General features: G+C 40.2%; 1 long non-coding RNA gene across 1 annotated transcript in view; it reads right to left on the reverse strand.

The window, feature by feature from the left end:
- Positions 1-45: 45 nt before the first annotated feature.
- The window catches only part of LOC135172726 (uncharacterized), a 152,846-nt gene continuing 127,399 nt past the window's right edge, over positions 46-25,492 (reverse strand). Inside the window, exons 7-8 of the long non-coding RNA XR_010301160.1 lie at positions 10,267-10,344; positions 46-5,631 (exon numbers count right to left, since the gene is read on the reverse strand). This is a non-coding gene — a long non-coding RNA (uncharacterized LOC135172726). The remainder of the gene's footprint in view (positions 5,632-10,266; positions 10,345-25,492) is intronic.

The raw sequence follows: 25,492 nt of genomic DNA on the forward strand, positions 1-25,492 counted from the left end.
CTTATCCCCCGGTTTATATACAGCTTGAACTCATAAAAACTGAGTGCAGATAAATTATTTATTTATTGGCTTCTGCTATTGTCAGATTTTTTATAATTTTTAGGCCTGACAGTGAACATTAAAATGCGAGCATCATTGGCCATAACTGACCAGAATATATGGGGTTATGCATGATCAATAATATTTTCTTATCGAGTGGTGATTTGCTATTTAGACATTTATGTTTAGAGAGACGTTTACAAACTCAATGTTTATGTCCATCAAATAATAATCTATGGATTTCAATTTTTTCCCGACAGTCCATCGCATGTCAACAATAAACATCTCTCTTCACGATTCTACATTCATTGGTAAAATGTATCCAACGACATATACCAATATTATGTTCACTCCCCAATTTAATTAAAAATGAATTGGAAATATTTGTTGTGAATTGCTACGGTAAGTCGTTCATTATTCAAGCAATAGCCAACACCGAATAGTTATGGGGTGGAGAAGAGGGAGGAAAACAGTCCTGCAAATGTACGTCGAGGGATGATTCGCTAGAGAGAGAACAGAGAAATCCATTTGCCTTTAAACCCATCCCAAAGTGATACGACTCGCTTTGCATTCGAATGGTGGCTTCGGTATGTATCCGAACATTTGAGAATTCTCAGCTCGATGAAGGGCAAGCGAAACGAACAAAAGAATGGAAAAGAAGTTAGTAAAAAAAAAATCTGCAAATAAACGAAGAAAATTGGTTCAAGCGATTTGCGCCCTCAAGCGGTGTATATTCAGATCGTCATTAGACCGATGGTTGAGGCCGATGAATTCCGTATTTGCATTCTCCGGCAAATTCTCCCTCTGCAGCGAAACTTTTCCACCAATACTCACCGATTTTAGCATATTCAGCGCGTAAAGTTCCTCCCAACGTTGCATCGAAAATAGAGTCGTAAAACGTCGCATCCGCGACGTCGTTATGCGATCACACCGTTACCCGTAGATTTACGAGAGATTCGATCTTTTGGGTATCGCTGTCTGGCCCGCGTTTCAATTTTTTTCGTCGTGAATAATAAAAAAGGATTAAAGGATACTCTCAGGGTAATTCAATCAGAGCGAATGCTGTTTCTGTATTTCAGCCATAAATTTTTTTTCCTCATCATTATATGACGCAAACTTGAGGAATTCTTTGAATGATTGACTTCATGATTTCTCCTATTCACCACTTCAGTAGGATCTCGTCAATAAAAACCGAGTTATTAACGATACGGGCATGAGATTTCCATAAATCCATTCATTTCAGCATTCTCCATATTCCTCAAGTGAGATATTGACCTACTGATGCGACCCCACTACCCGGAAAGTGCATATCATCCCTTCGTTCATTATTTACACCCTCTGCGTAGTCAAGCCGTTTGCATGATGGAAAAAAACGCAAGTGGAGAAAGGGTTGCGTACCCTTGCACTTCCTCGTCTTTTCTTCATCTCCACGTCTTTTCAATTCACCTCCTCACCCCACTCTCACATGCACGCTCCAGTGCAAACATCCATCATACGCAAAGTCCTTCAGTTCACATTCTTCTCTTCTTTATTTCCGCATTCTCCCCATAGCCGGTGTTACCAGGCAAGTGGGCCAGTGGGCTATCGAAGGTGCGTTACACCCTTACAGAGTGCATCATGCTGCAGTGAAATTATTAATGATTTCCCTTGACTATTGGAGGTGCTTTGCATCGTGCACATCTCAGATTTTTGCATAGAGTTAAAAAGCATGAATCCGTCATTGAGCACATGCTAACGGTGAGTTCCAAAGATTATCGGCTACTCCAGTTGTAATTATTGATTTAACTGATTATATGTAACCCAATTGCCCAGAAAATCTCAGGAACATGAAGTTGATTTAATTTGTCTTCTATACGTTTTAACCGGGGATTTAAACTAGAGTCGGTCCAATGCCTGTGGCTTTTCCGGGTTAATGGATTACACTTTTCCAAGTCCTGAAACTTTCCGCTACCCATGGAATGAAGATAGAGGGATGACTTGGAACTAACAAAGGTGGAAGGAGGATGACGAAAGTACCGGTGGAGAAACTTCAACGATGAGAATATTTCCTCCTGTATAGACTTTCCCTCCCTGAGCTTTTTGGCTTTCAAAGTAACTACCTCCGCTGAAGTTGTACTAATTTAAATATCAGTTTGGTAAAGGGGGTGTAAAGCGTAGGGTATGGGGGAGCGACTTGTAAATCTATCAGACGTGGGTTCAAATTTATGAGCACGTAGAGTGTATATGGATGTTTTATTTAGTAGCTTGCACGTTTTTGTATTTTTTTTATTTTTCACGCACTCTCTCTCTCTCTGGTGAAAGGGAAGAGTGCTCACTGCGGTAACTAGGCGCTTGAGGACACATACAAGGTGCTTTATGAATAAAATATCAGTGCTAATAACCCCAGGCTTTGCTATGCGTTTTTATTGCGGGAACTCGTACAGTCAGATCATGTGGAATAAAGAAAATATGATAAAGGGATCATTACTTCAGGTTATTTTGTTGACAAATTCAATAGGGCGATTGGTGGAGCTGCTCACCGGAGGAATAATTGTAGGCGTTCAAATCATAATTCCTCAGGCAATTAGAAATGCCCAGAATTATTTGATGCTGTACTGATAAAAGTAATTAGTTATTATTAACGAGTGATTTCGGTTGTAGGTCAGGGTCACCCACACATTCATTTTCTAATAATTAACAAACCTCATTTTGACTAATAGCCTTCAGTCTAATTTCTCCATTGTTTAATATCTTAATTATAGTCAAGAGATATTAAACTGTGAAATCTCGCATGTTGAATGATTCAGTAAGATAAATTGTTTATTGAATCAATGACAAAGAATCTGGTCATGGATATTCTACAAATGATGGAATGGCCGGTAACTGAAGGAGAAGGACTGACAGCCGACAATTTGAAAAAAAAAATATGCTCGTTAAAAAACAAGTGCCTACCCCGACTGACGAAAGCACTCGTAGCCGTAAAAAAGTTGAACTGCTTAAAAATGCCAAAGCTTCCGCAAGTGCTCGGTTGACAGAGGGCATATTCAGGGAGTTTTGTATCGAAGAACTCCCTCCCCCCCTTCCTTTTTTTTTCGTTGAAAGCCGAAAAAGATCCGAAGCGAATCTGCATTTTATTATTTCTGGCCGGGTAGTTAAGCGAGTGTACCAAGGAGGGTTAGACATCGGAGAGGCCAAAAGGCTTCGTTGCTCGTTCAACTTGGATTTTAAACCATCACCCACCCCTTTTTTTTCCATCCTGTTGTCTCTACTTGTCCCTCCACTTCTGCAAGGAAGTGAAGAAGCAAAAGAGGGACTCGTGTCCAGGAAGCAAAGAGCCAAGCGCCCGGATACGAGCGTCATTTGCATTCTAGGCTGTAAAGAGGCTAAAGCGCGATCGGTTTTCATCTCCCTCTATTTCCCTCCCTCTCCACCACTACCCCTCCCCCTTCCCCTCTACCATTCCATCCTAAAATGACTTCTTTTCACCATGGATAAAAATCCCTGGAGCTTATGCTAGGAATAAACTTTGACCCGACTTATCCTCCGCCATTTTCACCGCTTATTTATTATAGAAAGGCGTCTTTTTTACTTCTCATATTCCTTCCTTCTTCATCATCTCACATCGCCATAGAGTTCAAACATCAAACTTTTCTCATATCTCTTCCCTCCACCCATTCTCCACCCGTTGTTTCACCTTTTTTTTTCACAGTTCATTCCCATTCTTTCTTTTATCTTTATACTCGGTGGCTCACCACGGAAGCTAATTTCCTTTTCACATTCGATTTTCACGGCGGCCCGTTAACACCCCCTTTCTCGCGTGTCTTATACGCCGCGTTAGTAGCCACGGCAATAACTTATTGCACGTCGTGGCATTCGTGTACGACTCTTCTTCCAGGCTTTATGTGATCCAACTGCCCTTTACATCAACCAACTCTCTAGTTTTTTCCTCTCGAACAGACTATTCTATTTTATTTCCAAACGCATATAATATTTATTTCACTACCCTCCTGGGTTTATCACTCCCTCAGTTGTTAACGCCTCCCCTGCTCTGGGAGTTGTCATGGTTTTTCGGGATAATATCAGTATTTCTCAATCTGTTGTCTTACGTGGCGAAAAAATTGGTAAAAAATCACATGTGTTAGATAATCGTGGAGAGAAGCTCTTGTCTACGGTAAAATCTGTTACGATTGATAGGACTTTTTACATGATATCTAATAAAAATCGAAATCTGAGATTTATGTTCAGCCCTGCTGTTAGTTATCCTCGAATGAGCCCATGAATTCGATAGTACAAAATATATACTGATCAATGTACTCAATATTGGTATAGAAAATGCTTTTAACGGAATTATCAAAGTTTAATATATATCCAGCAAATATTGATAAACCCATAACGTTTTCACCGCTGAGTAAATTTCAGTTTGTATTACCCCTTCCCCCTTTACCCAGCCGGGGAGCAAAAAGACCGTCAAGTCGACTTTTACCCAATGGTTCCTCCGCCCCCTTTTTTTCCTCTAAAACCTACACTAACGTGCGTTTTATGCCTTCGAAACTCGAGTTATGTGTTTTTATTTTTTTTCCCTTCACCCTTCACGGAATTCGCATTTCGTTTTTGGTAGCATCTGCTGTGAGTGACAGGACCACTTGTAGTAAGACGTTGGAAGTGAAATAAATATCATAAAAAAAATACGCCAGATAAATGCAAACAATTTCATCACTATGGGCTTTTTGTTTGAAGGGGTGAGGACGTGGAATATATTTTTTCCTTTTCAGCTCGATGAAACCACCAGAGAAAGCAGGAGGAAACGTGAAGGGATATGGAGGAGATGAAAAGCTCCGTAGCTGCGTTATGATTTTGAAATTTTATTGGTTTGCATTGCAGCGATGGGGCATTGGGTACCATAAAACCCGACTCTGGTGTTTTTAGAGATAATTTAAACCAGAGGGAAATGATTCGGGAAAACATTGAGACGACGGGAATTTCTGTGATTGGCGATTTGAGGAGATATGACAGGTGAGAGAAAAATACACGATCTAAGTAGGAACTCCCACTTCTGCGAGACTAGAGCATTTATTTTCTTGTTTGCTAAAGTCATGAAGAGCGTCTTCTTGGTAAATAAGGGCTACACTGAGAGAAAAATATAGTTCTGCCAGTCAAACATTCTCCTAACAAGAATTTAAAACTAGTTCTCGACTGAGAATTTGGACATGTGGTTGTCTGAAGGAAATATGATGTGCAAAATTATATTTTTACCACAAGAATCATCGTCCCGATTTCTCTATAAAAATCTAAATTCGCTTCTCCTACGACTCAACGATTGTCCATCATAACGACATAAATAATAAAATGATATTCACAATAAATGTAAGAGCCCTTATGTAAGTAAAAAGTGTTCATGCAGTGAGAAGAATCCCTCGTGCTATCATCACTGTACCTCCAGAGGCTGACTCAGCGGTGCAAATAAAACAGAGTGCCATCAAGGCGTTATACTACCAGTATTAAATAAAGAAATATAGCATGGGCTTTAGTTTGACTATAGCAGTCGTGCGTTAGCACTAAACAATATCACCAACCGCAGAATGATCCTGTGAGCGAGGAATAGCACATACAAGACTGAAAATAAAAAAAAAGAATAAGACACAAGGAGAATCAGATAAATAGAATATGGACAGTGGTTGAGAGGTGATGGGTTGAGGACCTAGAGACGGGTGTGTGGAGAATGACATGACGGATGGTCTTTACGAGGCAGTGATTTATTTTATTCACGAGGCAGGTGAGGATGGGTGTTATAAACTCGTGTGAAATGAAGCGATTTGCCAACAAGCCACCTCTTGATGCCCATCGACTTCGATGTGATAAAGGAATCACAGAGAACAGCGGGAAAGAATAGCACTGAAATCAATCTTCTGTAATGGTATTGCGTCAAACGATCTCATAGGGCAAAGAGAAATATCTGGTATTTGGGTGCGAGAGCACCTTCGCACTCTGCGTACCACATTACTTCTCACTTCATTCCCTAAAAATTCTCTTCTTAACCATCAAATTCAGAGAAAAAATAATGTCTCGAAAATTAATTTCCCGTAACGCCATTGAATGAAATTTTGACAAAGCGATAAGAAAACCTCGGCTCTTCTCATTATTGAAATTGGAGTGGCCGATGGACGGCGAATGAACGAAAACGAAACCCCTGAAGACAAAGTGTGAAAAAAAGTGTGAGCATTTGGCATTCCGAGCACTCTGAGCATTTCTCCAACGTCAATGCGTCGGAAAAGAATGAGAAGATGGGAAGAAAAGCCAAGATATTCAAGAAGATGAGCGCGTTGATATCCACGACCCTTTTTCACTTTCAGTAAAAAACCTTCGGTTCCTCGTTTTAATTTTCTTCGCGGCTTGATTTCGCCCCTCGAGACATGACACCCCCTTCCATCCCGCCCACCCACAATTTTTGCCCTCCCTCTTTCTCAAACATATTACGACATAATCCGTACTCTTATATTTTTCAACCCTCGTTGGCCATCGTGACGCGCGGCCTCCTTCAAGGAGTGTAAAGTATCGTACACCCTCGGCTTAAAAAATTGATCCGATATCTCGGTGTGTTGCTCACCCCCCACTCCCATTTTTCTCATTCTCTCTCATTCCCTCTCGATCTCCCCTGGGACCCTGAAAGGGACAATACGACGCGAGACAGCGACATACAAAGGAGCAAGGGGTAGTGGGAAAAAGGGGTGGAAGAATGGAGGCGATGAAGGGAACCAAGAGGGGTTTCCAGTTGTGCACATTCTCGCTGGTTGATACTTGAGGTGAAGAGTAAGAAAAAGAAGAGGAAAAAGAAATGATGTAAGACAGGGACAGGGAGAAGGTCGATTCTTGCCGCAGTGATTATATCTGACAAGATCCCGAAAAAAAAACTTGGGCACAACCCTCTCCACTCCCTTTAAATTTACCAACTGTGTACATCGCGATCCCCTGCACTCGCCAAATAAAAATGTTTTAAACCGTCCCTTCTTATCCAAAGCACTTATATTTAGTACGTTGAGATATCCTTTATGCCTTTTCCTTTCTCCATGGGCCAACGTTACTTTTTTTCGGTTTTTTCCTTCTTTCGTACCTCTAGAGAACATTGAAAAACGACGAGGCGACAAGAATTCTCATCGTCTTGGAGATGTAAATAACGCACTTTGTGGAAAGACTCGACGAGGCTTTGTGGGGGATTTGCGGAGGGGAGGCTCTTTGATGATGGGTTTGCCATATAATTCAAGATGATATTTTTCTTTGAAGGATTCTACCATTATTCATCGTGAATCTGTACTGTCATTGTTCCGAATTCTTTCCGTTACATTCCCAAGTTTTTTAATCATGTTCCATCGATTCCAGTTGTAGCTCGTTCGCTCTCTGTCTCTCCCTGCACTTTTTTTATTGCGAGGAATAGCGGGTGCAGTGATTGGGAGGGAAATAGCGGTAGCACTGGTGGTGGTGAAGACCTCTGTGAATGGGAGGGAAAGTTTTAAATAGATCTGACGGAGTAAACTCGTTACAAGAAGGCTGTGAACGTCGAGAGTGTTTTCGTGACCAGCAACGGTACTTGGGGGGATGACGCTGTTACGCTCCGGGAGGTGGTTTTTGACCCAGTTTGATATTCAGGTCGACAGCTTCTCTTGTTTCACTTCAATTTTTTCCCCTGGCCACTTGTCACATCACTCGAAATAAATTCGAGGAGCTACGCAGCTACAGCCAATGTATTTATAGTAATCCCAATTATTATTGCTAATGAGATTATCATTACGGTAAACGGCATTGTCCTCAAGAGATTCTGATAAGTTAATTAGTAGAGTAATTGCTCGATTAAATTACTTATTGATCTGACAGACTATGAAAATATTGAAGTCATTGAATTTACAGGAAAATCAATATTTTCAAAAAAGGTTAGTGGAAGGTTCAATTTTTTAAATTTAGTATTTTCAACTTTTCGTTCTTCGATAGAACTGATTTTTCTCGAAATATATTTCGAGGGATGTGTTAAGCGATCATGTATTCCAATAAAACTGAAAATCTCGTCGAAAACCAAACTGGCGCCGTCACTTGTGCAAACATAGTTGCCCTAACTTCTCCTTAGCACCTTATTTCCATACGATTACAAACTCCAGTGAATGCACACCACCACGATGCTGTTACCTCCCGGTGTGTGGGCGACTGCGTGGCGCAAGTCGCCTTATAACTCACCGAGCAACTGAGAAATAGCAACGACTATTCTGGCATTGTGATGGTTTTTTTGCGAATTGTTGTAGACCTTTTTGGATTTGAATGGGGTCTCGACGTCTCGACGTGGAAATCTAATACCACGAGAGAACCATTTCGAATGAAAAATCCCCGAGGATTTTGCATTTGTATGAAACCGAGTGTCTCTGGGATTTCGAAGAGCATCAAGGGAATGAATATTTATATTATTCTCGGTGGTAAATAACTTGGAGATTATTATTTACATGTTTTCCATCAACAAAAGCGATTTTGTGGAATTAAATTATTTCCATTTTTCATAGAATTCGATGAAGGTTTTACGAATAAAATTTCTCCATATTCTCCACCGACTGTAAAATTCAGTTCAATGTACTTTTATATTATTAAATTATAATTAGATAACGCCAATTAGCCTGGAGCTGTTTAAATCGAAGAAGAAACCATTCACTCACCGCAATTTCAAAAATAAAATGCTACGTTTTTTGAAAACCGAGTTTCCCCGGAATTTTATTAACATCATCTCCAGGACATCAAAGAACTGAATATTTATATTATTTTCAGTAGTAAATGAGCGGAAAATTATCATTTACATGCTTTCCATCGCCAAAAGCAATTTAGAAAATTAAATTGTTCCCATATTTCATAGAATCAGATAAAACTTTTGAGAATAGATTTTTTCCATCTCCTCCACGAAGCGTGGAATTCATTTCAATTTCCTTTTATATTTTTTTTCATCATCCCGAGAGTGTCTCGGGTAATTCCGATTAGCCAGGAGATTCTTAAATCGAAGAGTAAACCAACCCCTCGAGTTTACCATTCACTCACCCCTTGTTACGTATCGATGCCTTGTTGAATCGTCAGACCCAAAAATGAAATGGTGCAGACGTAAAAAGAAAATCATAATTACAATATAGGGGTTGCCATGGCACGACCCTAGTGTACCCATCCCACGGGACGTTGGGAGGTAGCGAGAAATGTTGAAAGAAGATGGAGAATAAATTCACGAATATAAAAACATTGGATGGAGAGAGACGAGTGTAATTGATACGGGGTAAAAGGTAATAACATAATAAGATATATCGTTTAATTTAATAACCTATCAAGAATATCTCTGCACTTACGACCCTCCCACCCCGGGTGATATTCCCCGGGTTGTTTGTTTGGATTGAGATAAGGTGAAACCTGATCGTAAATGTAAGGAACAAAAGTCTGACAAAAATTCTGGTGAGTTTGGAACGATTATACCCCTCGTAATAAGACGAGTTATTCTCAACAAGTTGAGAGAATTCGGAGGTTCGATTTTCGGTGAAATAGTGCGGGAAGACTGTGATAACAACCAATTACCTGGATTTCGTTTCGGAGTAGGTGATTTAATGAGATACGTAATGTCGAGATTCGAGTGCTCAACAATTGCCAATTATTTTGCTTGTAGACGTAATGCGGATTCACCTGAGGGTCTCCAGGTAATTATTAATAAGAATTTTATCAACAATCGTATTTAAAAATTTTCCCATTCATTTTCGAGTTTCTCTTGTGCTTATTTGTTTCTACATAGCCCCTTTGTTTTTTAAAAACATCCCCGTAAAGCGAGGACTAATTTTATGGGGGTGGAATCACCCTCAGTGATTGATATCGTCATGCGTTAATACTTCGAGTTGATAAAAAGTATTCGCGAACGTGTTTAATGGCATTCAAATGAAACATTATTCCAAGTGTTGATTGTATCGTGCCCCTCTAACTGCAACCAAAAACGTGACGACAGGTCTCCACGAAGGGTCAATTAAAACTCGCTAATTAACTCAGGTTTTAAATTAATTAAGTCCCTCAATCTTCTTTATCCCGGCGCCTCAATTAAAATACAACGAAGCCAATGTCAAGTGCGTTCGCACGATCGATACTTGAAAATTCTAGTGGCTTGAATTAAAATCTCAGGAGTGAAGGGGAACACAAATTTCTGGAGCGACTTTTTTTTTTGACGTTGCGAGATGAAATAAAAGAAAAGTGGAGTCTTACCTGGATTCAACGAGAGGTTTTCACGATTTTCTCCTCGCGGTCTGGCGATAAGGACGGGGTTTATTCTCCCTTCACCTGCTGAAAAAACGAAATAATCCTCGTAATTATCAAATCCACGGCGACAAACTCCTGAAATAAAACCCTTGAAAGGATCCCCGAACTTGCTCATTACCGCGAATATCAAAAGAATTATTTTCCATTCCTTTTTTATGTCTTTTGTTGCTGCGGTGATACTTTTAACAACCGGATAAAAAGGAGGAAGAGAGATAGATCGCAGGACTGCACATGAAACGATAAATTGTGAGAATGAAAAAGCCATATTTCTGAGGGCTAACAATCCCGGCAAAGGGGTGATCTTACTTCGTGAAAAACCATGTCAAAGGGCATAAAAATTAACGAATCCTTTCTTCTCGATACAAATCGTTTACGAGTCACGTGGACTTAACAAGATTATTAATCTTTTATCGTTGAAACAATGCTTGATGTGTTAGTGCCCAAGCATTTGCTCTGCAAATGACACGATGGGGTGAAGACGTTAATTATGAAAGTTTACGAGCGCACCGCAGGAGCTGTCGGAAGGTCAAATTGGAATGCTAATTTTTGGCAAAGCTACCCCACCGTCTCGATCAAACTCCATTTCCAGCGCAAAAGCCGATTTAAAGTAGATAAAAAAGTATTTAGGATTACTTTAGGGGAGACTATAGATGATATGGACCCGTATTATAACCCGTTGTACCCCCCGTCAGTTTCTAAACTGCTTAATTATCATTTAAATTATTACCCACGGAATTATTCAAGTTCAAAAATTCAATCGCTCGTTTTTTCAGCACTAGATTTTTTGTGTATGCTAATACCTAACTTGTTTCTTCTTTCTAAACTGCTCTAATTAAAGACACCAGTTTTTCCCCTAAAACGCATCCCTTTTATCTGTCCCCAACCCCCGAATCCTTCTATTCCACAGAATGGATGAGTGGAAATAAACATATATGCTCTGATGGCACATTTGTGGCTTCAGCTCACGCACGCTTAACCCCTCCATCATCTATTGTTTCTGGCATACACCCGCATATTAAACGCGATATATCTCCCTTGGACCCTTATTGCTGAGGGTAGTTTGTCATGTTAATTTCGCTCTCGCGAATTCGCAGAAGGGTCTTGCCCTTCGTCGAGCTTTTAACGCACTGCCACCGTCCCGCCAGCTTCTTTCCCATTCCTTTTCCACACTCGACAAAATCCCTCCCACCCCTCCCACAACTCACACCAATTCACCTACTCCACCACTCTCTTATACTCATCAGTCCATGACACAGCATCGAATGCGCAGAGATGCAAATCTGTCTGAGTCCACCGATGAAAGGGTTAACTCAACTGTCGGCCATTAATATGCTAATAGTTTTCGAGTTTCGAGATTCTGGCTTATGAGAGTTATTATCGGTGCGTAATGACCCGAGAACGCTTTTTCCGGAAGGGTTACTCGGTGGCTCCATTATTTATTGAGTTTTTTTTCATATCCTCAGTCGCTTTGCATTGAGTCACAGCGATAATAGACGAAAAAATGATCATTAAGTTTTAAATTGATCCTTGACGTGAGAACGTACATTATTAATTAGCATAAATGACGAAATGGTACGGAAAAGTTGGGAAATTCGTTATAAAATTGAATTTTTTTATTTCTCTGCGCATGACTCTGTCACGTAAAATTTCTCACTCGATTTCGTGAGTGAACTACGAGCTCCGTAACTTTTACCGAATATTTCTTTCCGTGCACGTCGTAAATTCAATAGAAATGATGTTAATTAATCGTGAAATGAAATTTTCCCAGTTTTTCTCAGCACTGCTGAAGAATTTAGAGCATTGCGGAAAGAAAGCCCCCCGCAACGTAAAAACTCCTCTCATGAGGGTTAAAAGAGATATGTTTTACGATCTCGTGCTTTAAAATATAAGGGGGATGGTGAATCTTGAAAACTCGTAAAAGCCAAATGAAATTCACGTGCTAATCCGACAGATGATTAAACCTTGGTTTACTGCCATACCAGAATTGTTACCAGTGGAGATGCGACTATTTTCATGTAGAGAATGAGGGAGGAATACCAGTGAAAATTCCACCATCACATCTCAACGATACCCCGCTGTGTATCTCATTGCCTTTGTCACGTATCGTTTTTATTTAACTTTGAATTTCATTAGACACAACTCTACACACATCAGGGTAGAGTAAATATTGCAGTGGAATTATATCGAGTGTCTCAGCACGTTGAGTTATTCAAATGAATTTTCATGCAGACAATTCCAAAAAAGGACAGTGAAAGTGGGTGCTTTGGGATGAAGTACAAGTAGCCAAAGAGGACGTTAAAGACTGACATATCCTGCCCTATCTCCTTGCACCAGCCACGGTCTTAATGCGTAAGTCATAAACGTGAATTAATTTCAATCGGTCTTATGTGCCAGTGTCTTAAGCAGCTAGACACATTGCATTAACTTCACCTCCCTCCGTCTTCAAAACCTAGTACTCATCCTCGAATCTCATCTTTATTATACACACATTCGGATATATGCGTGATGAGGGGGTGAAGGGAGTTATGTACGTCCTGCAAAATCAAGCCGCAGGAGGGCGTTGAAAACATAAAACAATAATGGCGAAACATAAACGACGAAGCACTTAACACTTGGCACTTAAACAACTGGCAAATTGCTCCCTTGTCAGTTTGGGCTTTAAGAGAGAAATTTAGGTGTTGGAGAGGCTGATGTATATACCGCTGCTACTGAAGGTTGGACGACCCTTCAAAGACGCGTATTCTCACATGACAACGGGAGGATATGCAACCCCATCGCTCTTGGATTCCTTTGTCCTTTCTGTTTTGGTTGTTATTCGGAGTAAGTGGCTGACTTCAATTTCTCGACAAATGTTGCTGTTATGAATTGAAAACAATCAGCTAGGAGAGGGCTGGAGATTAGGGCCCTTGCTATTCACAACTGAAGGAATTGCGATCCCCCATTTGCGGGACAAAATCGTCGGTTAAATACGCGATAGAGTCCTTGGAAAGAGGAGAAATCCTGAACGCTCAGTGAATTCCCAGATTCATCATCAAATGACACGAAGAATTGTTCATCATTCAGAGGATCTCTCGGTCCAGTGAACCTCTAATCGTTGAAATTTACAGTACATTCAATCCACCTAGAACTGACCGCAATATTCCTGGAGTTGCCAGACCGTCAACGCGATGATTACTACGAATTCATTCATCGAGCTAACCTGAATGAATTAAAACCCACAATTATATCAATCCATCCCAACATGTTATCCCACCGTTATTCGTGTCAATACAAAATACCGGTGCACACACCAACTATCACAATCACTCTCGCAATTATGCAGTCAGGATAATTGGAACGAGCGTGCACGTGCAATCTCGGCTTTATCACGGTCATCTGGGTGAAAATTTTCCTTTCACAACTGATTTACGAGCGCTAGATTGGCCGCTGGTTTGTGTACGTGGGGTAAAAATTTTTTTTTTTCATTTCAAGCAATTGTATTGGAGAATTCGTAAATCCCCGATTCAACCAGTTGATTGGATGCACTGGCTGCCAGTCCATCCCGTTATTTGGTTGTTATCTGAAAAATCAGGGGCGATAAATTTTTTTCCCTCTCGTCCCTTCATATAAGACGTAATGAAAGTCAAATAGTGGTTTGGCGAACCCCTCTTGACAAAAAAGAACGCTTTAAAACGTATAGTCTTCTTATAGAAAAGGGGGTGGGCATATGGTGTTGGGCTGGGGCCATACACGTGTGTGGATGGTGAAAAAAAAAAATCTATACAAGCAATCTCGACCGACTGGTATAACCGAGGAGGGATCATTCTCGATACTAGTGTCACTGATGCGACTATTCCACCCCTTATTATCACCAGAAGCCTCGAACACTTGGGCGTTGGATCTTGGGGTGCCGCCTGGGTTGACGCTTTTTAATTTTACAATATCCCCATAAAATATTCCACCATAACAGTAAAAGTGTTTGCAGGGCGCAGAGGATGTGGTGCGGGCTAAGCTGTGATTTGCGAGCAACGATATTGCCCCCTGGGATGTTCTCCAGAAGGTTTAGCCGTCGTTTAGTAGCTACAATTGAATGGAATAAGATTTTTAGGAGCTGCTGAATGAAATTAAAAGGGAAATCTTAATATATGGCGCGTCACTGGGGTTCAATTGCAGGAGAGAATGCGGATTATTTATCCAATTTTTAATTCAATTTTATTAATCCAGCGGAATTCTGTTGCAAGAGTTGTAGATTGAAGTCGATGTCAATGGGTAATTCAACTCAATTTGATTACGTACCGGAGAATGGTTAGGTGGGAGGGAAAAAAAGTGGTTCATTATGGAGATATGAGAAATTCTTGCGATACCTTTGTAAATTAACATGGACATTCTGTCGTACAATGTTTCGTATTATCTCTCATAAAGAAAAAGTTTACCTTTTTTTTACGGAAGATTTAATTTGTATTGTAGCGAAATGAATCGCTGTAACATTTTTGCAGAATTAATATTTCGGAATTTTACAGATCAATGCAGCAAAATTTAATTTTAGTTTTCAGAATTTTGAGGACAAAATCACGTTTAACCCAAAAAAAAAATTCACATTCCTTTGCGAAATTACGAAACTTTACGAGTTCTCTCCCCGTAAGTCATTCTAAATGAGCCACTTTCCCGGGAATTTCAATGCCATTTCAAATTGCGTTCAGATGTTCCTGATCGGAATAATGTGAATTTCCGGTTTGATTAAACTTATTTTCAACTTCCCCACGAATAACGCAATTAACATTAATGCCCAAAAATTCTCCAGAACATTTTAATATTCCTTGAGTCGTCAATAACAAAATGAGCACAAAAAACCCATAAACTGGCGAAATCCCGAGAACATTAGCAACAAAGTGGTCAGTGAACCGGGCTTATTACAGAAAGAGGAATTACAAATCAGTGAACGACTAACGATTGGTGAAGGCTACTGTCGCCTCGGTTATTATTGTAATGGAGGATGCCTCAGCCTCGTCCATAATCGTAAAAAAAAAATATCCCCGAAGTTGCATAATTTCAAACTGAGTAATTTTTTACGTGTATCCTCGTTGCGCCTGAGAATACTTATGGTTTCGGGTTTGACGGAGTTTTAACGGGCCCTACCGAAAGTGGAAATAAAGCAAAACCAACTGTAGCAATCCGGGGAGAGATAAATGCACGAGATAACACTGGAGGCGTGTACACTGTCATTATCTCCCGGTTCTACGTCGTTTTCATATATTTTTTTAACTGGCGTCTCCCTCACCTCTACTACAATCTTCGGGGGTGTCTCCAGTGTCACTGAAAAATAATAACAATAATAAAAAAGAAGAGGAACCGTCGATGGCGAGGTTTAAATTATTAATTTTTATACACCACGAACAGATCTTTGGTACGCTTGATGTTGAAGTGATAGAGGAAATAATTGCCACTGTTGGGTTGTTACCTCGTGTCTCATAAACCATAAAAACCAACCCACGTTGTACACCATCGAATGGACGTTTATTTCCGAGGTTGTTGGCATGGCACAGGTGGTATATCACCATTCAACTCGTCTATAATGCACCGATGAAAAGATAACGGGTAAATGAGGTACATCACAACGGCAATACCTTGAAAATTATTTTTAACACTTTTCTGAGGATTAGATAATTATTGCGATGAAGGATAATATCAACAGGAAAAAAACACTTGTAATTTGTACGCGCAGTAAAAATGTTGATTTTCAGAAAAATGCTAGATATTTTTTTTTAATTCTTCCTGAATTCTGGAAAATTTTCCATGTTATATTTCCGTGATTTGGTGCCGCTCTCAGATTCTTTTTTTAATCCTGAAAATCGTGGAGGAAACCGTTCCGAAAATAAGTTTCAATCCATTGTTGGGAAAAGTTAGAAGAGAAATTCGAAACTGCAGACATAACAGACGTACCCCACAAGACACATTTTTGTGTCTAATGCACACGATAAAAACAAATTTTACTTTCTAACGTCTGACAACACATTTCCACTGTATTTCCAGGAATAGTTTGTCCAGTCGGGAATGTCTGCCCCCGAAGTTGTCGGACAACGTGAAAGTTTTCATGTTTAACTCCGATGATATGGAAATGGAGAGACCGTGATTATGTGGCTGGTGCTAAGCCATAACCCCTCTTAAACGTGTGGGGGTTGAAATTTTCCACATGATAAATAAGCTCGTCCTTTTCTGCAAGGCATTATGCGCATTATGCACATAGAAGGTGGCCCCATTAAAAGCCCGAGGTTGTAAACCGACCTTTTAAGACTTTATGACCTTTTATGGAAACGCGTTAGTTTACTTGCTGACGCTGATGCTCTCGGGTAAATCCTACGTGTTAGCTTTTCTTGTTATACGAAATATATATTTGCACTCAAGCAATAAGAATCATATTTTATGATGCGTTAAGTCACTGGGGTCACGAAAAATACCGCACAATGTGCAGATGATATTTCAATTGATGGATCGCAATGACTCAAGACCGATATAAGCTCCTCAAGGTTATTCAAACATCCTTCAAAAAATTTACATCAAATTTACTTTATCACATTCTCAATCACCCCCTTGCCTCCCTCCCACCCCTGAAAAAGTCATCAACCCCGCAAGTTCATTAAGCCCAAGCCCTAATTAATTTGCCGTCACATTAGTCACTTAACGAATTCTAGACAGCTAACTCAATCATCCCCGTTAAATCATTATCTAGTCAGCAGAAAAATCACAGTCTTGTGAGACACAGAAGGGCAGGGGGTTGGATGACACTGGTACGAAACATGGGGATTCATAACGAGAAATTGGGGAGTAGCCCTCTCGCTAAAACGAGACGTGCGACCCCAGGGACACTGTCGACCAGGGGCACATAATTAATCGCAGTCCTTTAATAACTCGACGCTATTCTGGTTGTAATGACACTGACATTTATAAACTGTCGTGGTACCTCAGACACATCCACTAATCCCGAATATTCGAGTGGTCATCAACGACTTTATAATAACTCAAACGATTTATTAATATCATCATCCGGCCAAGAGTGACGATTTCTTCATTATTCTTATGAGGTAATCACTGGGGTGAGTCAATTTACAGTTTCCATTGTTCAGAGGTGACAACGGATGATAATAAAAATTCACATGAGAATAATTACACTCAGTGGTGAATAATTGGGTTCAGTAGAGCCGATCAAAGTAATTTCACCACCCACCACCCATACTGTTACACGCGTAGGCAAGCCAGCATTAAATACATGGCATTAATGGTGCGACTCATAATTACTCGAACCAGAAGTCATACACACCAGTGCCATAATCGACTGTTGAATTGAGACAGAGTTATTAAATGAAGGGAGAGAACGCATAAATTCAGGACGAGTACAAGTGAATCGATCAGATAGGTTTCAAGCAATAGCATGTGGAAATTACGTCGTTTGTCGTTACGCCTATCGTGTACACCAATGGGTTGGGCCTATTTGTGTTGCAATAGTAAAACCGGCTGGACACCTGTGCGCGTCCCACACGATGCCATCGATGTATAACCCGCAGGGAGGAGAGGTTACATTAGCGCAACCCATGGGCGATGGTAATGCCGATTTAATTTCCACCCGATGGTTATAATACTGAGATCGGAATCAATGGGGATTTTTTTTTTTTCATGAAGGGTTACAGCTTAATGGACACTTGACACACAGGAGTCAAGGGTTGCAGGTGGTGGATCGGTGAGGGTGTTTTACCTTCGTGGAGACTAGTGCTTTGGGTATACGACATGTGACATTTAGTCAGGGGGAACATTTTTTTGATTAACCAAATAGTTTGGGTAATTGTTTTGCTTCATTGTCAGTACCACTTGACGGAAGGACTTTAGTACCGTCGCCCTAAGACCTTCTGTCACCTATTTACGTTTAATTCCCGAGTGTTTGGGATACGAAGTGCGTTGTTGTATCTTCGGAAAGTTACGGGGAATGGTTTTTTTTTTGGAGATTGATTGGAAACATCAGTTTTGGTCCAATAAATGTCGGATGAGAGATACATTCCCGGGACCTATACACTGATACTAAGCAATTTATATAACTGGGGATATTCGTCCGAAATTCCATAGTTCAATCCGTTATACTCAGGACAGGAATAAACTGCGATTAATGCCTGCCATGTTCCCTCGATGAATGAAATTCATGGTGGAAAAAAAATGATGGTGGGGCAATTGTGGAGAAATATCGAGACGTGTCCTCAATGTGGGGGAGGCTTTCATACCAGAAATACAATTGTGCGATCTCGAATGGAATTAAAAAATGAGAGGAATAATACTGTGAGCGGAGGAAAAATTGATGGAAACAAAAAAAGGAAATTGAGGGGAGAGGAGACTGACTCCACTAGTGACGCTTTTTTTTCCCTTTTTTTTTGGGCGGAGGGAAAAGTGATTATGAGTGATTCCTGGCAATATCCAACTCCCTGCGTTTACTAACCCCCCTCCCTCCCCCGGCAAACGGAGGTACGGGTAAAATTTCACTTGGCGAGGAAATTAAAAACAGTCGTCGGCCCCCAGTGGTATGCCATTCTCTGCTAATGGCTCGCATCGTTCATGTCAATATGGACCATTGCCCATATTACCATATTACGCTGTTGGGAAAAAGACTAGTCGGGGGTAACATCCTACGTATTTTGAGTGGACTATCGCTTATAAATAACGGGTAATTATGGAATATAAAAAATTGGGAGGGATCTAGTCACTTTGGCCAAACACCCTCTCGTTCTGGAGATACTGGAGATCGGGGTGGTACTGGGGTATTATGTATTTTGAACACTTCGAGAGGGAGCACACTCGCAATTACTTTTAACGTTTCCCAAGCGCTTGATTTTATCCCTGTGGCTATTAGTTTTTTATTGCATCTTCCGATTACATTTGAAAGTGAAAGTTATTCTGGACGTATTTCAGAGAGAAATATTGGGATAGAATGTGATATTCGGAATTGAAAATGTAATGAGAATGTATTTAATAAAATTAATAAGAAACCAAGTAAATATGATGGGCTATTTGCACAATATGTTCTTTGTAAAATGCAAAAAAATCTAATCATGTGTGACTCACAAGGACAATCACCACTCGATTATTTACTTTTGATACCTAGACGCGAATGTCAAAGCACTGTTGAATATCCTCTCGATACCCTCGAAGGGTCTGTAACAATGCCAAAAAATGGCACGTGCAGCCTCAAGACTTCCGATCAATTAACTCCACTTTGAATGCCGCTCGAAGGCACAAGAGGCAGAATGCATCCCCGATGATATTCCCCATACATTCTCAACCCCCAACAACCGAACAAAAATAACGCACTCCTCTCAACGCCGATTCCCCCCCCCCCCCCGCGGATCGAAACATATTGACAAGGGCACGAGACCGTCTATAACCCAAAAGTCCCTCTCCCCCAGAAATTTTCAAGCACCCTCGCAACTAAAAATACTAAATATTAAACTCTGAGAGTCACTCGCCACTCATACGGTCACCCTAATAGTTGTCATATCCTTCACCTGATTGGCACGACTGAAAGTCCATGGGAAACACTTGAAATATTCGCAACCCATGTGACAACTATTTTAGTTCTCTTCGAGTACATAATGAGCCTTTTATATGATTCCTAAATCACCCACTAGTGAGTGCCGGCTTGAGACTTAAACAGAATGAACATGTGAACATATTTCTCACCAACGGGGAGCAGCCAGACATTTTCTTATGCCCTTAACAGTAATTAAATAATTATTTTTTTATCTAAGTACTTTCCCTTAAAATATACCAGCAAAATCATCAGAAATATTTTACAGTCACTAAATTATCTATCCGGATTTAATAATAAAATGAGAAAAGTGGATCCGGTGATGTCAAAATACTTCAATAAACGTTTTTTATTCAGGTGAGATCAATTAAAATTCGCTTTAAAAATAGAATGTTCCTACTAATCTCCAAAATCATTCACCACTCGCAACAACACATTTTAGTCACGAAAAACTCAGGCATAACAAAATGTAAATTAAATTCTCACCGTAACAGCGACCAGAACAAAGTGAATATTTTTTCTTCTCTCACCCCCAGCCCACCCCCCTCTGACGAGTAGTTAATGACAGCATACGTTTCACATGGTAGCTGGTGACTAGGTACGAGTAAACTTTACAAAATATCACACCAGGAGGGCGTAAAAGCCTCCTCTCCCCCCTGCCCCCACTCAATTCTCATTGCGCTTCTCACCCCCATCCCAGAAATGAATCAGAAAATAACGGGAGAGAGAGGCTTCCCACACGTGTCAAGTCACGTGTTAGATAATTAGATATTCTTTAGGGTGTGCATTAGGTGGTCACGCTCTCCACTCATCTCACTCTATCTTGTGGATTTTTCAATGCTCATGGAAATTGTTCTCGCCGAGATAGTGAGCCACCATTTATTTTCGAACGCTGTTTCGTTGATTCTTATTTTTTCTAGTTCATTCTGTGCTAATGCCCCCCTCGATTTCCTCTGCTCTTTTATTAATAGTCGATAGAGTTTGACGGGTTTGCGTGTGTGCGGCTTGTTTGACTCACTGGGAGTCGGTGATTTTCGGTACTCAACTCATCCCCCTCGATCTTCGCTGGTTTAAAAAAATATTATAGCATTAATCACTCCCAGCACCCAGTGAGTGAGGGAGGGTTCTTTTATTTTTCATCTGCAAAATCAATTTTTACGAGAATTTGTTCGTAGATAATAAAATGGAAAATTGGATAACGTAAAAGCCGAGAGCTTTGTGAAGAAGTTTTTAGGGGATTTTTAACGGTGAATGTGAGTGCAATTTTTACGTATTAGCAATAGTGTTTTTGTTTTCATGCGCCGGGGGCTCGCGATGTTCGTGTTTATATGCACATTAATGGTGTGCGTTGGGGAACGAGCTGGATGACATGTCTGATAATTGCCGGGCGTGTGTAAAACCAGTTAAGAGGCTTGTTTGTCATTTTTAACGGTTGTGGGTTATTTGAGTTTGATTTCGAGAAATTATTGGGCCTTCGTGTGACGAATAGGTACTGATTAATTTTTTTATGGAACTAAAATCAGCTCAATTGCAATTTTTTATTCTCTCAGGTTAGTAAAGAACTTGCATATTCATTTCATTTTACTAGAACCACAATAATCATTATTATTGGATTAAATCTGACGACCCCAACGTCTTGAAAAATGAACCCAAGCATTTTAATTTCCGAATTTAGGGGAATCATTTGTCATCGTCATTTGATAAACATTCTCACGTGAATCTCCAAATTTTTCGATCACTCACCTTAATTGCTACGCCATGAATAAATATGTACCAATTTATACAAACGAATAAAACCACAATCATGGTTACATACCAACTATCGTTTGCTGAGTTAATGTATTATCGTAACGCCACTCGTTCACCTCCAACTGATCCACAAATTATCCCTTTTTTCGCGTCAGGCACCTCTCGAACAATCCCACTTTCCACTAGAGTATACAACTGCTCTTGACGAAAGTATAATGTAAACACGAGAACAAATATACTCGCGTAAATATTTCCCATCTTCATTATTCACTCTCCTCCCCCCTTTGTTCATCCATGTAAACATTCACCCTGACGTGCACGCTATTCCGAAATGGGGAGAAACGAATGGTGGAAATGGTTTTTCCCTGGTTCATGGGAAAAAAGAAAATTTCAAGTGCAGAGATGATAATGCATAGATTTACAATTAATTTCATTGAGATTGTGAAAATTTTCGTGATCACTTGTAATATGTGAAGTAAATCGTATTATTTTCACTGGAATAATGTTTTATGAAATGTAGACTAAATTTGACAGTTGTGGCACTAATTACCCCCACGTTCGATTTTTCCAAGTCAGTGATAAAAAAATCAAAATTCGCCAGACACTTTTTCTCATATACGAATAAAAACTGTCAAAAATCGAATTTCCCTCGCGATTACCCTATGTGCTAGTTAACAAGCCACATTGAAGCTTAATTATTTAAATAAATTATGAATAGCCCGTCCAATTCATCTCCAGCAAAAAAGGGCAAATTTCCGGTTCGAAACCCACCACATGGGTTATCACACCGAAGGAAATGAAGCGACGGGGCGCGGTATCGCAAAAAAAACCCAGAAAAAGGGCGAAAGGTTGAGCGCGTCCCTTTTTTTCCATACCACCACCCTCACCCAGTGGCTCACCGAGTGATTAAAAACAATTACCGTTTTCGACGGTGTACCATCGCTCGTCCAACCCTTCCGCCCCTCATTACTTCGTGGCGGGTGGAATATCGCCGGGTTGACGAAGAGAAGAGCTAGTGAAAGAGAGAGAAAGAGAACCAGAAAAAAAAATAACTGAGCATCTGAGCCCTGCGGGTTATGTGGTTGGATTCGAGTACCTCGGTAGACAGAAAAGCCCATCCCCCTACCCTCCTGTCATTTCCGCGAAACATTTGTATGAAAATATTCGACGTGCCACGGCGTAGAATGGCCGACGAAATGCAATGCCATCGGGGTAGAGATGTTGTCACTGGGGCCTCGTAGTTTCGACGGTTGTTGAACGAACCCCTACGCCCCTCACCTCCCCCTGTCCACCCTCTCTTAGCAGTAGGTAACGGTCTCGAGTTGGAATAAGGGGGTAAGTGGTGGTGTGGTAAAAGGCGAGGGGTGACGACGACTGAAGCGGCCACTGGGCGCATTCTTCTCCTTCTAAATCACAAAATAACTTCGAACCGAGCGACACTGATGGGGACATTTCACTGGTGGAAATGAGAAGGGGGAGAGTTGGTTTTCCAGGGATAATACCGTCTCTGTTCCGTCTGGGTCCGAGAATGGCCGGATGAGAGTTGGGAAGGAGTCACAATTCGACCGGACGGATATGCCGGTCGGGAAGAGGATAATTATCTTCGAGCACTAATTAACAATTTAAGGATGAATTTTGGGAAGGGGGAGGGGTCATTTATATTCATTGTGGCTGGGATGAAGGTGACGGGGACATTAATTATTGATATTGAGGGTTTCCACGGTACTATAAATCCAAGTAAAACTGAGAATTAAAAAATATTCGATTGCTAATCTTAGTATAGTCTTCAAAAATGTAAAGAGCTACATAATTTGCAGTTATTAATCAAATTAAGTTGAAAGTACTTCACCACGTGTTGGTGGAATTTCATTTTTCCATATGAATTCGTAAAATCGTCAGATGCATTGTCCCAAATAATTAAGCAATTTGCCTATAGATGAAGTTTTTAGCTGGAGTATTTTCATGCCTATTTAGCGTCCATCCTTGTCACTACTGGTTTCTCCCCGACTCTGCACTCATCACTATGCATAACCGCATAGCTTCTATATTAAAGCCCAGGCGTAAATGCTTGCGTGATTAAAAATGCTGTCATGGAAATTCCAACATCTGTAGAATGCCCGGTCGGTGTCCTCTCTCCGTGTTTCATCAAACGTTGAAGCGAAAAATAAATGGAAATACGCCAGCGGAAGGTGGAAAAAAAGTTGCTCACTTCTCCATTTCAACCCTTCCTCATTGTGAGTGACAATGTACGAATTGAATAATTTTGTCGGGTCACGAAAATACTGGTATTATCAACATTTACGAAACTGTCAGCAAATTACTATTCTACTTTGGTGGGTGTATAATAAACCAATAGTGACGGAGAATTTTTACGAATTTATGTCGAGACCCTCTAATTTACACAAATTTACAATTTGGAATTTTTCGTTATTTTGTGCCTCAGGAACACATCGACTCATTCTCTGCCACTGGATCGTAGGACGAGAGTGGAAGGGTTTTTGCAAATACTCGAAATCAACCGCGAGTCTACGTGTTTATTTTCACCAAACATGTCGACCAGCATTATCTACATCTTTATGGGGTCGCCACAGGGGCGAATAACACCCGAAAACTCTCCGGTGAATTCCACACTGAGGAATTTCAGCAAATTTGTTCCTGAATAATAGAATTAACAAATGGATTTGTGCGGAGAGTAGTTTATCCACTTCAGAGCGGTATTTTGTGTCAAAGAATATCAATTATTTTGGCTAATTAAATATAAAAGTAATAAATTTATATTTAATAAATGTCCGAATTTTTTGTAATCATTTGAATAAATAAGATAGGACAATAATACTATTTTCGTGATGAGAAAGTTAAACAACACATATTTATAGTCATTGTTATACGTTCTGAAATAATTCAAAGCGAATTACAACAAATCAATACCCCACGTTGTTCAATACTTAACTGATTGCAATTTATTACACAGGAAAATTCTGGAACTCCCATAATCCAATCCAAAATAACCATAAACATATGAATTTACGACTAGATGCACATTAGGCCAAATAGAATAGAAACTCAACTCAATACTGAGTTTTCCCCAACAAGGGTATTCACAAAAAAACAGATAAAAACTGCATCCCTTGTGTCGGTAAATTATTCAGACAGTCGTGTAACACGCTCGTTTCTTTTCATTCACTTCATCTCGTCACACAGCTCATATATTTATGATCATGCGGGTGAGTGACGCAGTCAATCGGACAACAATAGCCCCTCGAGTGATGATCGAGGCCCTGGTGGCTTGCGTATCCGTGTCGAGAAAATTCACGGGGGTAGGTGGCATGGGCGAAATAAAAGTGGCGCGTGGCGCGTGTTAAATGATAAAAGCGTTATAACGAGAAAACATGGAGAGGGTGATTACTTGGGAAAATCTATTTTCATAAATTCTTAGTTATCGATTTTATCGGAGGGTAAGATTATTTATGAGGAAATCTCGGACCATTTGAGTCATTTACGTTCGACGATATTTTTGGAGTCTTCTGTATATTGCATGTGATGTATGAATTTTTTTAAATTTCTACACAGAAAGCAATTTTAGGGAAGAATTAGATATCTAGAGGGTGACACGAGGGACAAAAGTTAGTTTTATCCCAAAAATTAGCCCTAACAGTTGACCTAAAAAATGGTTGGTTGGCATTTCGTCCCACATTTGGCCCTCTAGGGATCTAATTTTTACCCAAAATTTCTTTCCGTTTATCAATTTAAAAAAATGACAGTAGAATTTGTAACTCCCATTGAATGTTGAACTAGCCGTGAATTTATTCTGCCAGATATCCCACCAATTTTGATATAACTCATTAACTCGCGTGGAATCGATAAAAAAAATCAAGAATTGTT

Source organism: Diachasmimorpha longicaudata, chromosome 2 (assembly GCF_034640455.1).
Source record: "Diachasmimorpha longicaudata isolate KC_UGA_2023 chromosome 2, iyDiaLong2, whole genome shotgun sequence".
In the NCBI taxonomy this organism is placed as follows: Eukaryota; Metazoa; Arthropoda; class Insecta; order Hymenoptera; family Braconidae; genus Diachasmimorpha; species Diachasmimorpha longicaudata.